Source organism: Peromyscus californicus, unplaced genomic scaffold, assembly GCF_007827085.1.
Source record: "Peromyscus californicus insignis strain IS unplaced genomic scaffold, ASM782708v3 Scaffold_6__1_contigs__length_162567912, whole genome shotgun sequence".
NCBI classification, from domain to species: Eukaryota; Metazoa; Chordata; class Mammalia; order Rodentia; family Cricetidae; genus Peromyscus; species Peromyscus californicus.
This window is the reverse complement of record NW_026294584.1, coordinates 140,492,400-140,508,918: the sequence shown is the minus strand read 5'-3', so window position 1 is coordinate 140,508,918 and position 16,519 is coordinate 140,492,400. Positions and strand designations below refer to the sequence as shown.

The 16,519-nt window shown below is 48.1% G+C and overlaps 1 long non-coding RNA gene across 10 annotated transcripts in view; it reads left to right on the top strand.

Annotated features, from left to right (window-relative positions):
• Positions 1-16,519, top strand: part of LOC128099414 (uncharacterized) — a 43,251-nt gene that overhangs the window by 19,348 nt on the left and 7,384 nt on the right. For 7 of the 10 annotated variants that reach the window (XR_008214513.1, XR_008214519.1, XR_008214512.1 and 4 more), the window contains one exon: positions 1-16,519. This exon is cut by the window's left edge. This is a non-coding gene — a long non-coding RNA (uncharacterized LOC128099414). The other 3 variants (XR_008214516.1, XR_008214517.1, XR_008214514.1) reach the window with 1 other exon arrangement.

The window sequence follows — 16,519 nt, the reverse complement described above, 5'->3', positions numbered from 1 at the left end:
CATTAGTCGAGTTCCCGATCTGCCATTCTACACCTGGCTAGCCATTTCAATAAGTCCCATATTATTGAATACGCTCCCAACTGTGTTTGTGATGCACCTGCTGCTGCTGATTTCTAGATGAGCAACCGAGGCAGAGATTGGGAAGGAGAACCAGGATTCCACGAGGGTACCTCTCATACCTTTGCTGTCACCTCTGGCACTGATCTCAGGTCATTCACTTAAGACACCTGGTCCATCAGAAGAATGTCCTTGGAAGTAGCATGCTGTGTCTGGGTTGGGAAAGGAGGCCCATGAATTTGTTATCCAGGATGTTGCCTGCTGGTTGAGGGCAGAAAGAGACAGGGTAAGGGTAACTGGGCATGCTTGCTTGGACTATATACTCTGTTTCTATGGAATTTCTTACCCTCAGTCCAGGGTGGGGAAGGTCTTACAGGACAGGTGGTGAGTTGAGGAAGAGTGGCTGATGCTGAGGCTCCTCTTCCAGAAGGTGTCTGTCCATGGCAAATTCATGAGCTAAGAAGTGATCTTTCTCTAGATTCAAGAATATTACTAAGCTGTGACAGAGCTGACCAATACCCAATGATCATTCCTGAGAGAGAGAGAGAGGAGAGAGAGAGGAAGAAGAAAATGTGGTGCCAACTTTCGGCTCCTTTCCTGTTGTTCTATAAAGTCAAACAGTCCTTCTAAGTGGGCATCTCAGCTTTCAAATGGTAAACTGAGGCACAGAGAAGGGCCTATGTTTGCCTGGGTTTCACATTATACCATATGTCAAAGGGTGCAGAGGTATGTTCCAGCTGCATACTTGGGCTCTGTGCCTGAACACACAGGAGAACCACGTGGGCTCTGCCAAGGGCGAGCTCTTGACCTAGGCAAAGGGAGTCAGGGGATTATGGGGAGGGAATGGAACTCCGATCCTCATTGTTCATAAGGTCTGCAAACTCTTCTGATGTTGGTAGTCCAGATTCACACTGTCGTCTTCCGGCTCCATCAGGAAGCTGTGGCACTGTGTACCACTGAGGCACTGTGGTAATCTACTCTGGCACCTGCCACTCCCTTAGGCAGCCCCTCCTTGGGACTCAGGCTGGTGAGCTGCTCTCACCCCCACACAAGAACCATTTGAAGGGTTAAAGGAGGTGTGGATGGGTACCATGGTCTCTTCTGTCCTGGGATCTTCTCTCTCTCCTTGATGGCTGGGTTCTTGGGGCAAGGCTGAGCCAGTCTCCTGTCCCAGAACTTCTCTGCTGGGCCTAACTTGACTGCTCTCTTCTCAGGGACCTTCTGATTTGAAGCCCTGATTCATTCTCTCTCTCTCTCTCTCTCTCTCTCTCTCTCTCTCTCTCTCTCTCTCTCTCTCTCTCTCTCCTGTCTCCCAGTGTCCTCTACCCCCCCCATGCCTCTCTGGCGCTTTCTCCCAATCTCTCGTCTAATCTCACCCCACTGAGATCCCCAGCACACCGCCTGCAGGATTGGAGCTGGGAGGTGGTGACTAATGTGCTTGGAGGTGAGTCATCCGCTAAATATAAAACCCACTCACATCCCTGGATGCAAAATTTCTGAGACTCTGCATCCTTCTCTTTCCCCCTCCCTCCTGGGGGGCGGGGCGCAGAAAACAAGTAAACACCACGCAGCTGCAGTGGTAGCAGCATCCCCCTGTGCCCTTCAGCTCTGTCCTGCCAAGGCCACCAATGCCCCTGGTCTATACAGGTCCTCTGAGACAAGGAGCAAGATGGGGAGTCTTGACCCAAGAACTGCCGGGCAGTTAAGGAAGCAGGCATTTCTTCGGGATTCTCCCCTCCTTCAGCTTGTGCCCTTTTGTGTCAAGTGGCCTCAAATTGCTCCTTCTCCTGGAAAGGTAGTCAGCCTCTAAACACATTCACGCTTGGCAGAGTCCAGGAAACACTCCTGTGTGCAGTATGGAAAGGCAGAGTTTGGGTGCAGTGAGCCAGGGTGGGTGACACCTACTTCTTATGCACAGTTGGATTCTTATTAGGGCTGACAGCTTGAATTTTGAGTTCTTGTGTATGGACGGGGACACACACACACACACACACACACACACACACACACACACACACACGCGTGCACACACACACATCCCTTTTGTATATATACCGTATCATTGACTATATACGTAAACACATATACACACACATCCTATACGCATTTAATAGTTGATATTGCTTTTGTGTCAGGTGACATTTTCACTGTCTCACATGGAGTTCCTCCGCTAATGTTCTTATATACTTCTGAGACTGGGCCCCTCAATATCCTCACTTTACAGATGTGGAGACCAAAGTTCTGCAAGACTCAAGATAGCTGTCTCAAAGAACAATACCAGGACCGACAACCTATATGCCTGTGTGTCCCATGTGCCTCAGCTTGCAGGTTAAACTAGAACTCTTCAGACTTCTGTGAAAGTTATCTTCTAAGAAAGATATCTTCTGTCTCAGTGTGTGTGTGTGTGTGTGTGTGTGTGTGTGTGTGTGTGTGTGTGTGTGTCCACATACACTTATACATGAAACATCATTTGAGAGAAATAGCACTAATCCTGACTACCTTCACATTTAATGTCTTCTCTGAATTCCGTTCTGTTTGACTGTTCCCTACTCTTCGGAAGCCAGCTTCATTCTGATGGCACTCTAATAGTTACAGCGTCCGTCAGGTTTGCTCTGTGGCCCTCTAAAGGTCATCCTGCACCTCTGAAAATCATTGAGACATCGGAGTGCGCTCACTCCTTCAGGGCATAGTGTGAGAGCTGAGTCCCAGTCCTAGAACAGACTTCCTCTGTGGCTTTAGACAAACGTCTTCACTTCTCTAGGTCCCATCTTCATAGACCCTGTTTGCCATGGAGCCTTACAGAACGGCCTGGAGACAGAGATCTTCCTTTCCTATAACCATCACAGACTGAGATGAGGTGACCTCCCCAAGTGTGAGTTGACATGTACATGGCTTATGTGTGAGGTAGGGGAAACCCAGCAGATGGCCTGGCAGGTGTCCATTCTGGCTTGCAGGGCACACTTGGACTGTAGCACAGGGCATAAAGATGACACAATTTCCAACCTGGGAGCTTTTGATTGGGCAAAATCTCACACTTTCTTATGTAAAACGTTCATTTCATTTCCTTCCACCTCTTATATTTATCCTTTCTTGGGTTTGGAGAAGTCCAAGGCAAGACCATTTTAACTGAGCTTAACAGATAAATATGGACAAAGAAATGCAGAGGAGTCATGCATGGGTCAGAATCGTCTTCCCAAATGGACCAGGCCTACTTTCTGATCTCTGCTGGGTCACTGAGTGGCTGCATGAGTGTAGAGTTGATAGTCTGAGCGTAGTCGGATAGCAGGCACCTAGATGGGTCTTCTCCTGCATACAGCTTCTAGAAAATGAGATGCTACAACTGAGACAGGAAGGAGAGAATGATTTTGAGAGAGAACCTCTCACGAAGAGCCCAGCAGTCCCGAGGGTGGGAAACACTTCATTTTTAATAGTTCAAGGAGCCTGCCATTCATGTGTGCTTGTTGATGGGCGTGCATCTCAACCTCCTGCTGTGGCTTGTCTTGGGGGGGTTGTTTGTGGGAGATTCACCTGCCTAAGTGTCATAGAACTGCCAAAGCACGCCACCCATGGCCATCACCTAACGTCACTCATGAGGTCCAGAGGAGACATGACTTGCTTGGATCTCACGGAGAACCAGAGACTCAGAACTCTTGTGCTTGCTACTTCCCAGATCCCAAAGGTCGGGCCAGCTCTGCCTCTAAGGACAGTCTGGGTGTGTATCCAGCCTTCTACCTCTCTGACGCTGCATGAGGCAGTGGAAGGATGGTCTGTCCTTCCCAACCGCCAGGCATCACAGGTCATCCTTGGCCAGGGAAATATGCTTCATCCTGCATGCATTAGTCAGCTTTTCGTGGCTATCGGGAACTATCCGAGGGAGGCTAACTTTATAAAGAAAAGAGGTTCCTTTGACTCCCAGTTTTAGAGCTTTCAGAATTCAACAGCATGGCCCAGGCTCCGGTGAAGGACGCACGGCAGATGGCGGGAGTGTGTGTGGGAGGAAGGATCACACCTCAGACAGAGTGAGATCGAGCCGGGTTTTTATAACAGCCTTCCCACAAAGACGAACCAGAGACCCATGAGAAGCATCCCAGTGCTTCTTAGGAAGGCCCGTTGCACCGACGTGAAGAGCTTCTGCTAGAAGTAGCCCCATTTTTGCATGTATACATGTGTGGCATGTGTGTATACATGTTTGGACATATCTGGGTAAACGTGTATATAATATGCATGTGTGTGAGAGTCAGAGCAGACTTGAGTGTCTCCCTTGTTGACTTTCCACCTTACATATAAAGGCTGGGTTTCTCGTTGAACCCAGAGCTTACCAGCACAGTCTAGCTAGCCACTTAGCTCCAGGGACACCCTGTCTGCCTCCAGAGTGCTGTGGGTGCTGGGGATTTGAACTCTGGTCTTCATACTTGCTCACAAGCACTTTTCCCACAGAGCCATCTCCCTAGCTCCTAGATTCCCACCTCTTAATGGTGCCCCAGTACTTCCCAACCATTCAACCCTGGAGAGCAAACTCCCAACACACACAACCCCCTGGGGTGGCGAATAGCACCTCTCTGTAGCACCACTTCTCTGAAACACAGCTTCCGTGTGGGGCTTTGTGGGAGGGGAGTGCTCATATGAGTTATCTGAAGATCCACATTTCCTCAGCATCCTCCGCTCTCTGGAAAGGATGACCAAGCTGTCAGGCTGGTAACCTTTGCCCTTCACTCTCCTCTGGAATAGAAGGAGTTCTGAGAGTGTCTTGGAATTCTGAGGCACATAGGATGAGAATTCCTCTCACTTATGCCCAGGTGCTCCTCCTCTCCTACTGTCCCCCCATCAGAAGTCACTTGGAGCCTAATTTTGTAACTGGGTACTGAATTCACACTCTGAGAAAGCCTTTGAGGAGTCATCTTGGTCCCGCTACTCTGTGAGACAATCCAGCCCCAGCTGATGATCAGACCCTCTGAGGAAACAGGACACTATGCTACCCCAGAACCACAGTAGAATCTGGGGACCTTGTTCATGGATGTTCTCTTCCTCCCTCCCTGAAGCAGGGGCTGCTGCCACCCTTGTCAGGGACTCCTTGTAGAGGGGAAAGGAGTAGTTCAGATTGTCACAGTGCAGGAAGATGGGCCTGCATCTCTAGAGGCTTCTGAGAGATGCTTTTGAGAAAGGAGCAAGCATGCCTCTGTTTCCTTCCCCCCAGAAGGAAACATGCATTGCACACTTGTGATGGACCCCACGCTCTTTTAGAATGTATTTGCTCACAGTGTCAAGTCTGTGTCTCAGGTCTGTGTCTCAGGGGAGAGGTGGGCACCTGCACACTACCATCTGCCTGACCCATGGCAATGCACACAGACATGCTGTCTGCCCCGGCCCCCTTCCTGTCTATTCTGGAGAACCGTTCTATGGCCTTCTCACGAGTTCAAGCAAAGGAACCTTGTGGAAACTTCCAGTGCCTTGGAGGAGGGAGGAGCATCTGCTTGCAAAGCCTTCGCTGCAGCCGCTGCTCCACAAACAGCTCTGCTGGGCTGCGCTCAGGTCGGAACAGGCACCGCGGACTGAGAAGTGGGATGCTGTTCACTCAGGGAGAAAGGCCTGTCACCTCATGGGTGCAGAGGAAATGGCTCTGTAGAGTGGCCTTGCCCAGTGGCAGCCCCTAACCATGTGACATGGTTCTTGTGACCACTGTATCATCTGGGAACACAAACTTGCTCTTGGCATCAGAGGCAGCAACTAAGCAGTGAGGGAGGGCTCTGTGGTCTGTGAGAGAGCGTGTCGATGGACTTACCCTGACAGCGAAGTCACCTCTCAGCTACTAAGTGGAAGAAATGTGCCTGCATGACCCTCCGTTTTTCAGGACGTCTGGCCTCTGTGCCACCTTTACTTCCAGGAGAGCCTGGCTGCCTGTACTCACCCAGGCTGTTCGCCGTGGTCCCTGTCACCGGTCTCCTGAGCTGTGTCCACTTCCCCTGCTGTGAATCCCGATGAGATAGGAGCTAAAGAATAAAGCACAGAAAATGAGACTAGCCTGGGGCTTGTCCCATATGGTCTGAGTCAGTCCTACCAAACCCTTGAAAAGCGGGACCTTAGGGCCACAGTGTAGTTTCCTTTCCTCCTATCCTTGTCAAGTCTGGACTGCAGAGCGGCCAGAATTGCATCTCTGGGAGCCGGGAGTGATGAGGTGACTTCCAAAGAGAAGCGACAGAGGTTAGAACTCCCTGAGTGTGTGTAGATCCCAGAGAACAGGACTGGGTGACAGCATAGCCTTCCACTTCTGCCTCAGAGACGAGGTCATGAGGACCAGGACCTGGGTGACAGCGTAGCCCTCCACCTCTGCATCAGGGATGAGGTAATGAGGACCAGCAGATGCTGCCTCCTTCTGTACTATCTGAGTGAGTCCAGGGCCTGACCACCCGCCTTTGTAGACTGGCTGAGAACATTCGAGGAGATGAGACATGTTTGGCAGTTAGTCATGTTTGTGTGTGACAACCTCCCCTGGGATTCAACTATCATCTCTAACCCTCAGGCTTCACTCCTTCACAAATCCCTGTTCTCGAGGTTGGCAGAAGCCAGACCACTGTGTTGGAATCCCACTCTGGTCACATTTCAGCTGAGTGACTATCAGCCACCCTTACTCTCAGTCCCTTGACCTAAAAATGTGGCATGACAATGCTTATTGCTACCTCGAGGGGCCTGAGGATCAGTTGAAGTGAGCCGAAGACACAGGCACCCAGGACAGTTCATAGGCGCAGCTGGGAATCTCCATGCTCCAGGGCACACAGTGAGGGCCCTCGGCTTCAACTTAGCATGCAGGTTACTCCACCTCTTAACAGCTTTCTGGTTGGTTGTCATGCCTCCCTCACTAGGGAGCAGCAAGGTGTAGGAAACTGACTCAATGCTACCTCTCCATTTTGGTGTTGTTGCTTGGAATCGAAACATGGAGAGGGTCTCGGTGCTTTGGTTAGGGGATCCCAGTGCCTCAGCAACGGAACAAGAAGGCCCACTTCAGCCCATCCTATGCACCTAAGAATAAGGACCTAAAATGTCCGTCTTGTGTTTTTTCTCCACATGGTACCTCTGTGGCAATCCCTGAGTTGGACAGAGCCATTTAACATTCGGTTCAGCCTGATGCCCAAGGTGCCTTTGCAGCCGTGCCGGCGGAGTGGCTGGTGTTGCCTTGAAAATACGGAAAGTATCTGCCCCCTAGTGGCAAGGTTAGGAACAACCGCTGCTGCTTCCTACCAGGCTTGGCAGCCTGGTGGCCAGACTTGAAGTCTGCGGCATTGGGTCACAAGGTGGGGACACACTCCAGGTCCTAGTCTTGGGTTTCACCCACCCACTCTTTCGCTAATTTGTTTTCACTCAGCAAACATGGAGTGCCCACATGTGAGAGTACAGCTCCGAGCAGTAGGAATGCAGCAGTGGCCAAGAAAGGCAGTGACTCTAGCCACCTGGCGCCCACCTCTTCACTGAAATGTGAAATTGATCAACTGTACACACAGAAGTGTAGCTGGAAGTTTACCTGTGTCCTGCAGCTGCTCAGTCCCAAATAAACATGCAGTGGCGTATATTTATTACAAACTGTTTGGTCTATGGCTCAGGCTTATTGTTAACTAGCTCTTTTATCTTAAATTGACCCATTTCTACTCATCTATGTGTTGCCATGTGTCTCTTGGCTTTACCTGTGTTCCATTACATCTTGCTCCTCCAGCAGCTCACAGTGTCTTCCTTGACTTCATCTTTCTTCTCCCCGAATCTTTGTTTGGTTTTCCTGCCTGGCTTTAATCTGTCTTGCCATAGGTCAAAGCAGCCTCTTTGTTAACCAATGGTAGCAACACATATTCACAGCATACCAAAAGACCATTCCACAGCACAGAAGCCCAAAGAGCTGTGAACCAAGCAAGAGACTGCAGGGCAATGCAGCTCCCCTGCCTTAGGTTCTAGAAGTTTAATAAAGAGGCAGCTGTATACAAAGAGTAAGGTCTTTGTGTAAAGTTTTCCTTCTTAAGGAGCCACACAGGCTGAAGGGTGGTTTTTATAATACATGGTGCTGGCTCTGCACCTTCACGTGCAGAGGAGTGACACTGGACCCAGATACCACATGCAGAAATAAACTCAAAATGGATAAAGACTCTTGTGCAACCCTAAAAGCGCCTCTCTAATAGAAGAAAACAGGGAATTTCTTGACCTTCATCGAGGCAATGATTATTGCCCCCAGACACGGGCAACAAGTGAAATAGACACACGCATTGCATCAAACTAAGACACTTTCGTATAGTCAAGAAACAAGCACCAAAGTGAGGAGACGGACTGCAAAATAAGAGAAAACATTGCCAGTCATAAGTGGCTAGGGGCCTAGTGTCTGCAATGTGAAAGGAACACAGGGTGCTTAATTTTAAGTAAACAAAATGCCTGACTGAAAATTGGGGAAACTGTCTAGAAAAGATCTTTATTGGAAGAAGTCATGCACATGGCTGAGAGGTATATGAAAAGTGAGTATACTCACTTATCATCAAACACATAACCCCAAACCATGGTGAATCACCCCTGCACCTCTGTTAGAATGCCTGTGATCAAGAAGACAACAGCTAGCCAGCATTGGTGAGGACGTGGGAAGACAGCGGCTACACACCGTGGATGGGGATGCAGAACCAACCAGGAAGATCAACCCGGAGTATTTTCTTTCTAAAAAAGAATTAAAAACATGTCTTCCTACCCTCCACATTATCCCACTTTGGGGTCATTGTCTACAGGAAATGAAGTCTGCATGTCAAAGAAACACTGGCCCTCTGTTCATTCTAGTTCTGTGTAGTGTAGCCAAGGCCTAGAATCATGGCATCTATTGACACATAAATGGATAAAGGTGTGTGTGTGTGCGCGCGCACACACATACAAACAATGGGGCATTTTTTAGCCTGAAAAGGAAAAGAAATGCTTATGTGCTCTGTACTACATGTAGACTTTGTGTTAAGGAAAACAAGCTAGTTGCCCCAGGACATAATATGTGCCTGCATGGGTGTGTGCATGTGTGTGCACACATGCGTGTGTGTTTTCATTTATGTTAAGAACCTAACGTTGTCTTCAGGTATGCAGAATAGAAAGCAGGATGGTGAGAAGCTGCGGGTGGGGACTGGTAATAATATCTTAGTGGGTTCTAAGTTTTAGGTGGAGAGAGCATGGTGATCGTGGGTGATAACACTATTGTGAACTTTATGCTTCCTAAGACATTCTTAATGTTTTCATGACACACAAACTTAGTGACAGAGATGTGAATTAGCTGAATGTGCTAATTATTTCACAATATCTGCACATATCAAAGTGTCACACTGGATACTTGAAAAATACACCTCAAGAAATCTGGAAAACCAAATTTTCCCCTAAAGTCACACAGATAAGCCTAGGTACGCCTGGAGTTGACACTCTGTGTCAAAAAGCCAGTGTGGTATTTGCTGGGGCTCAAGTAGGGTTCCTCAACTTTGCATTTCCCTTGGAGATGCAGGAAGCTCCCACCTTTATTAGCTAGGGGTTGATTACTGGCTTCCTACACATTCTGTTTTAACGTGGTGCCAATCGTAAGACGCCACTGTGGGAAGAGCCTTGGAAGACGGGGGTTAGACAGTTGGAGCCTGTTTCCTCCACTTAGCAGTCTTGTGACCTTGGGCCTGTCATTGAAAATCCCAGTTTGGCCTGTTCCCCTCAAGCCATGCTCCTAGAACTCATGAGTCACAAGTGAACTGGAGCATGCGGCCCCTTGGGCTTTCTGTCGCCATGTGGAGCTCTAGTCCAGCCAAGCTGATGGTCTGGATTTTGGAAAGGTGGCTCAAAGACGCCTCTCCTTTCATTGAAAAAAGAAATAAACTTTTAACAATGAACTTGACACATCTCACTCAGATCCAACTGTACACTAGTATCTCAATCATCTGTGGCCGTGTAACAACCCAAAATTGCAAGACTTAAGAAGACAATATTGTGATGTTTCCCTTGGGTTCTGAGGTTTTATGGGGCTGGATGGGGGCAGATTTTCTGTTTAATCTGATTGTTGCTGGAGCTAGAATGTCCACAGTGGCATCTTCACTTACATGTCTGGTCCTCTGCAATCAGCCAGAGGCTGGCCAGGCATTTCTCTTTGATAGTGACTCCACCTGGGTCATTGAAACTTCCATGTGGTGGCTGAAGGCTGAAAAAACTCCATGAGGTTTACAGAGGTCTGCACCCCAATGTGTATGTCCTTATGACATTCTAATTGTATCACATTGGCCAAGGACGGTCATGTGCCTAACTCAACCAGGGGTCATTGTGGGAGGAGGCCTCAGAAAAACAGGAATCCTGGGAAGTGTGCCACTGGCTACCACCACAGGGTACCATTAGCCAGTGAGAAGCCCCCCAGAAAGTGGTGTGGCTATATACCCAGGAGATTTCAAAGTCAGGATATATATTGTTGGGCTGTGCTACCCAGAGATGATTTTCAGTTAGGAAATTCTAATGTTTTTCTCCAAGTTTTGTTTCTGTTGCTGTGATAAACACCCTTACAAAAAGAATTTTTGGGGGAAGGGATTTTTTTTAAGTTCATAAGTCCAGGTTACAGCCTGTAGTTTCAGGGAGGCCACAGTGGCAAGAGTTTGAAACAGCTAGTCACACTACATTCACAGACAAGAGTAGAGAGACATGGATGAATGCTTACTCACTTGTTTGATTGTTTGCCTGGTTTAGTATAATTTCTTCACTCACTTTTATACAGTTTAGGCTCTTCTTCCTGCCTAGGGAATGATGCTGCCACAGTGGACCCCATTTTCTCACATCTCTTAACTAAAGACAACTCCCCTACAAACATGTCCACAGGTCAACCCAATGTAGACAATCCCTCACTGAGACTGTCTTCCCTGGTGATTCCAGGTTATGTCAAGTTGACAAAGCTGACCATCACATCTCCCATAGCCTGATGTCCCACAGAATAATAAAGCAAGAGATGAGCAGAGTCTTTCTTGTCATGGGGTGTAGGCTTTAAGAATTTAGTGGTTGTCCCCACTCCAGCTTGCAAGTTGACATCCCCTTGCAATAATTCACTACTTCATCCCTGCTGGGGTGGCTGTCTGCATCCCACACTTTACCCTCTATCTTTCTTCTCTCTTGTCCTCAAAGATAGCAGTGGGAGAAAGGCCACAGTAGGAATATTGGCAGTTGGGTCCATGATGGTGAATGCCACAGCTTGCCAGGTTGGTTGTCTCTAAATACAAGCTGAAAATTAGTAATAATAATAATAATGATAACAATAATAATTCAATGTTGAGTGTTAGCTAGGTAGTAGCATTATTTATTTTGTTTTAAACATTATTTTATTATTTCATGTGTGTGGAGGTTTTGGCTGCAAGTCTGTGCACCATATGCATGCCTGGTACCCTCAGAGGCCTGAAGAAGGTGTTAGGTTCCCTGGAACTGGAATTATGGATAGGTGTGATAATAAAACAAAGGCTGAACCTCTCCCCCAGCACAACATATCTTCTGACTTCCATTTTGAAGTTAAGACATTTTTAAAACATATATGTTGCTTTAATTTAGCAGTTTCCATAATCCAATGTCTATTAGCAGCTATTGTTTTTTGTACATTAGCATTTAAAAAATTCAAAGTCAGCAATGCACTATACAGGATCCAGATGCCCTGTATGTTTCCCATCCTTATGTGGCTTATTCCTTTTATATTACTTTACTCTTTCTTTAAAGACTTTATTTTATTATTTTTAAACTATTTTTTCTATGACTGTCTATAACCATTTTTTACTGTATCTGTTTAAAGGTTTTCTTGGTCTGGACCTGACTTTTTGTGTGTGTGCAGCATTCCCTGACTGTGAGACAAACCTTAAATGGCCATGTCAGGTGCCACTCTGCTCAGTTTAGCACATGACTCTGGTGCATGACTCTGGTACACGGCACTGGTGGCTGGCTCCAGCCCATAGGGAGTGGCCAGGAGCTGTGTCTCTGTATGACAAGCACTGGCCCACCTAAGAGACTGCAGGACTAGGAAGCCACATCTGACTCCTTGTCCAGAACTTTTTTAGCTTTTTCAGACCCTATGACTGGATAGTTGAGCCCCAGGTTGGGTGCGCCATATGTAACGAGTCTTTTTCTGTCCCACCAGCCAGCTCCCAAATAATGACATGGAGACTTATTATTAATTATGAAAGCTCAGCTTAGGCTTGTTCCTAACTAGCTCTTAAAACTTAAATTAACTCATTTTTATGTACTGTCACGTGGCTCATGGCTATTACCTCTCCTCCTGTGTATCTTACTTGTTCTATGTCTCCTGGTGTCTCTCTCATGCCTAGATTCCTCTCCTTCTTCCTCTCTCTCTACCCAGAAGTTCCACCCATACCTCCTGCCTACCTATTGGCTGTTCAGCTCTTTATTAAACCAACACAATATCCCACAACATAACGATGCATGGAAATAATAATAATAATAATAATAATAATAATAAGCTATTATTATTATTCCCCGGCATCAATCTTAGTATTTTCGTTTTTGTTTCTTGTGTAGAAGCTTGGGCTAATCAGACTCCCCAGACTGTTGAATTGTCCATGTCTTACTTCACTAACGCATATGCTTATCCTTTTTACTTCCCACTCCTCATAGGCACACAGGCTCACAGGCTTGATGCTCACCTTCTTATACATATGCATCTCTCCAAAGCATGGATTTTGGTCTTATATGTAACATGCTACATTTACAGAAAAGGTAATAAGTGGCCAATTTTATACGGATTTTGGGCTCACCCATGATTAGAGATGTGGAAGGACCCTGGAAGGGACATAGTATCACATCTCAATGGCATCTATTTCATTCTGTTCCCATGACAACACTGACAAAGCCTGGCACTGGTGAATGGACAGTGTGTCTGACTCCATATGTCCAGCCTTTGGGGACTCCCATCTTATACTACACCATGAATCAGGGAAGGATTTTTATATACCATCAGAATATATCCCAGTGACTGTTAGCGGAGTCACAGAGTAAGGTGGCCATCATCACTACTTCTAGAATGTCCCCATCATTCCCAAAAGAAATCTCATCACTATCTAAAGTCTCACCCATCTTCCTCCCTTTTTCTCTTCCCTGTCTTGAGGTGACCACTGGTCAACTTTATGTCTCTCTGTTGTGAGATATAAATAGACATTCTGTTTCTGGACACTACATCAAGCAGGGAATCCTATAATGTGTGGCCTTCTATGGCTGGCTTCCTTCATTTAGCATAAGGTTCAAGGTTCATCCATGTTGTGGTGTGTATCAGTATTTCACTCCTTTGCATGGCTGAGCAGTATTCTGTGGCATACCTGCAGCACATTTTGTTTATCCTGTCATCTATTGATGCATTCTAGGGGAATTGGGTACTGGTCAGAGCTGCACTGGAAGGTTAGACAATGGATACGATCAAGTCAGGAGGATTTCTCAGTCAGGAGGCTAATGAGGCAAAATTAGTGTTTTCGAAACTTACTATGGCAGGACTGTGGCACTCAGGTCTGCAGGGAGGCAGAGATGGGAGTGAGGCTGGGCGGACTACAGAAATTAGGAATGGACATCAGGGAGACCTCTGTGCCAGGTGCAAGCTCCACCTCTCTCTGGCTCCTCCCAGTTCCATTTACTCACTTTTTTTTCCCTCCCCCTCCCCTCTGTCCCTCTCCTGCTCATGCTCTTTTTCCTCTCTCACTTCCTTCTCTCCTTCCTTCTTCTTCTCTCTTCTTTCCCCCATCTCTCTCCCCCTTTCATTCTCTCCCCTCTTCTATCCCTCTTGATTTCCTTTCTCCTCCACCTCCCTCCTTTCCTAGTCCCCTCATCAGTTTTCCTTCCTTCCTTTCTCTCTACCCCTCCCTTTCTGATTCTCTTTTCATCCCACTCCTTGCCTATTTCCTCCTCTCCCCTCCCTTTTCCTCTCCCTCTCTCCCTCCCTTACATAAAGCCAAGAGCCTGGAAGCATAGCTCATCTCAGGCAGAAGGCCAGCGTGCTCTCAGCCCTGTCTCCTATTTCCTCCTGCACTGCTGCTGAGGATCAGCTGGTCACACGCCTTCCTGGAATGTGCATGATGATAATTGCCTCTTGCACAATTATCTGCCAAGCCCTGTCGGTAATGAAATGAATGATTTAGTTATCCTTGTTAGGAATAGCCCACAAAGCTCAGAAACTCATTATTGCAGCCACGAGGCTGGCAGGAATGCCCTCCGAGGCACCTGCGAGTGAGCGGCTTTTACAATTAGCTCTCTCTTTTCTGCCAGAGACCACAGGCCCACCCTGCCCCCACCATGAACCAAGGGCTGGAAGCATTCTAGGGGAAAACCAATAAATAAGCCTGAGGCTGAGGTTCAGCTGCAGATCTTACTGGACAAGCACAGGGCCTTGGGCTTGATGTCCATCACTGCAAGACATACGAGGCTGGACTGGGCTTCTTGTCTGCCAGCTTTGACCCACACAACATGAAACTGCTTTCTCCCAGTGCATGGAAAGGCTTAATCCAAGCTCTGTGGTGATGAGCATGGTGCAGAGGCCACTAGGGTTCTGAAGAAAGCGTCCTTGGCCAGCTAAATGCAGGGCTCACATTCTACCCCATGATCCCATTTCACACTGCCTCTCTGGAGGCTTTTCTTGTCCGTTGTTTCATAGTGATGGTTCAGCCTTTTCCCCTGCCTCAGCCTTTCTCTACTGCCTGTAACTGCTGGGTCTCAAGGGTAAGGAGGACGAAGAAAGGCAGATAGAGATGGGTGTGGCTGGGGAAAGTTGAAGCCAGGGATGCAGAGACACATGGTGTTTGAAGGAAGCTGTACCACACGAATCTCCACATGTGCCCATGTGTTCTCTTCTTGCTTTCTGGAAGATTCGATTCAGAAGTAACTTCTTTGGGATGGGGGAAAAAAAGCCCCCACAGTTTTAGTTTAGCTTTGAAGCAGAAACATTGCTCATTGACCACCCCTAGAGCAGCACACCTCAGAGGCTTGCAAGATGGGGTGAGTGCCTACACCCAGCCTGGCTCCACCCTCTTCATGGCTCCAGTCTGGATAAGTGATGTGGAAGGACCCTGGAGGGGACATGGCATTACATCTCATGCAGCCCAGCATGTGCAGCCCAGCATGGTTCTAGGTAGCCACTGTCCTTTCCACATCTTGAAGTCTCTTCATCATCTTGACCCCAGGTGTGTAAACTGGAGAGTTCCCTGACCGTGGTCCTTTGCGTCTTTACAGGGTTACAGGGCACAGTCTGTCAGAAGGGGAAACTGAGGCACTATTTTGTAAAGAGTCTGGTGGGAGGAGATGCACTGTCGTTGCTGTGGAGCCAGGTGCAGGAGTCCACAGACCAGTTTAGTTCTAAATTGGGTGTTGCTCTTCCTCTTGTGAAGTGAGGAGGGTGGAGCTTATGAACGAGAGTTCTATGGACAGCCATTTTAATCTCGGCTCTGTAGGTGCAGGTTGAGGGAGGTAGTGGAAGGAAGACTTGATCTGGAGTTTGTGGTGACTACAACTTTCCTGCAAATCGTTGCTACATGGGGAACTAGAGGAGAGGTGAGGATTCAGTAGGTTGAGAAAGGCAGAGGCCTAATCCTTCATCTCCGTGAGAAAGGGACAGGAAGGAGGAGTTACGCTGGGGCAGACAGGCTACAGGGTGCTGGTGATGCCCATGCATACTGCTTCTAGTTAGCACCACTGACGTTTATTTTTATTTTGAGATGAGACCTTGCCATGTAGTCCAGGTCAGTCTTGAGTTCACGTCTACATGGTAAGAGCACCTTTGCAAGAGAAGACATCGTGAGACAGTCCACACTGGGACAGTAGAAGACTGCCCACCTCCTTGTGGTACTGTCCACTCTGAGTTCCTCCTGACCCCTGCCCTCCGTGGTGCCTCTTATTCTCTTTGATTGTAAGAAGAGCAGGGTGTCCGGTCAGAGTGGACACCGATAGCTTTAGGGACTGTGTGTGTGTGTGTGTGTGTGTGTGTGTGTGTGTGTGTGTGTGTGAGTGTGTGTGCCTGTGAATGTGTGAAGGGGCTGGGGCTCACCAGCAGACCAGAGCACAGGATCAGAGAGTTTCCGGGTGAGGTGGGGCAAGTCTGGAGTCAGCCCAGAGGATGCTTGAGCCACACTCCTGTCAGTCAGCCTGCACAGAGGATGCTTGAGCCACACTCCTGTCAGTCAGCCTGCACAGAGGATGCTTGAGCCACACTCCTGTCAGTCAGCCTGCACAGAGGATGCTTGAGCCACACTCCTGTCAGTCAGCCTGCACAGAGGATGCTTGAGCCACACTCCTGTCAGTCAGCCTGCACAGAGGATGCTTGAGCCACACTCCTGTCAGTCAGCCTGCACAGAGGATGCTTGAGCCACACTCCTGTCAGTCAGCCTGCACAGAGGATGCTTGAGCCACACTCCTGTCAGCCTGCACAGCTGGAGCAGCACTCGTGGTTGCACTCGCTGAGGAGCCAAGAGCAGCCCTGGAAGGA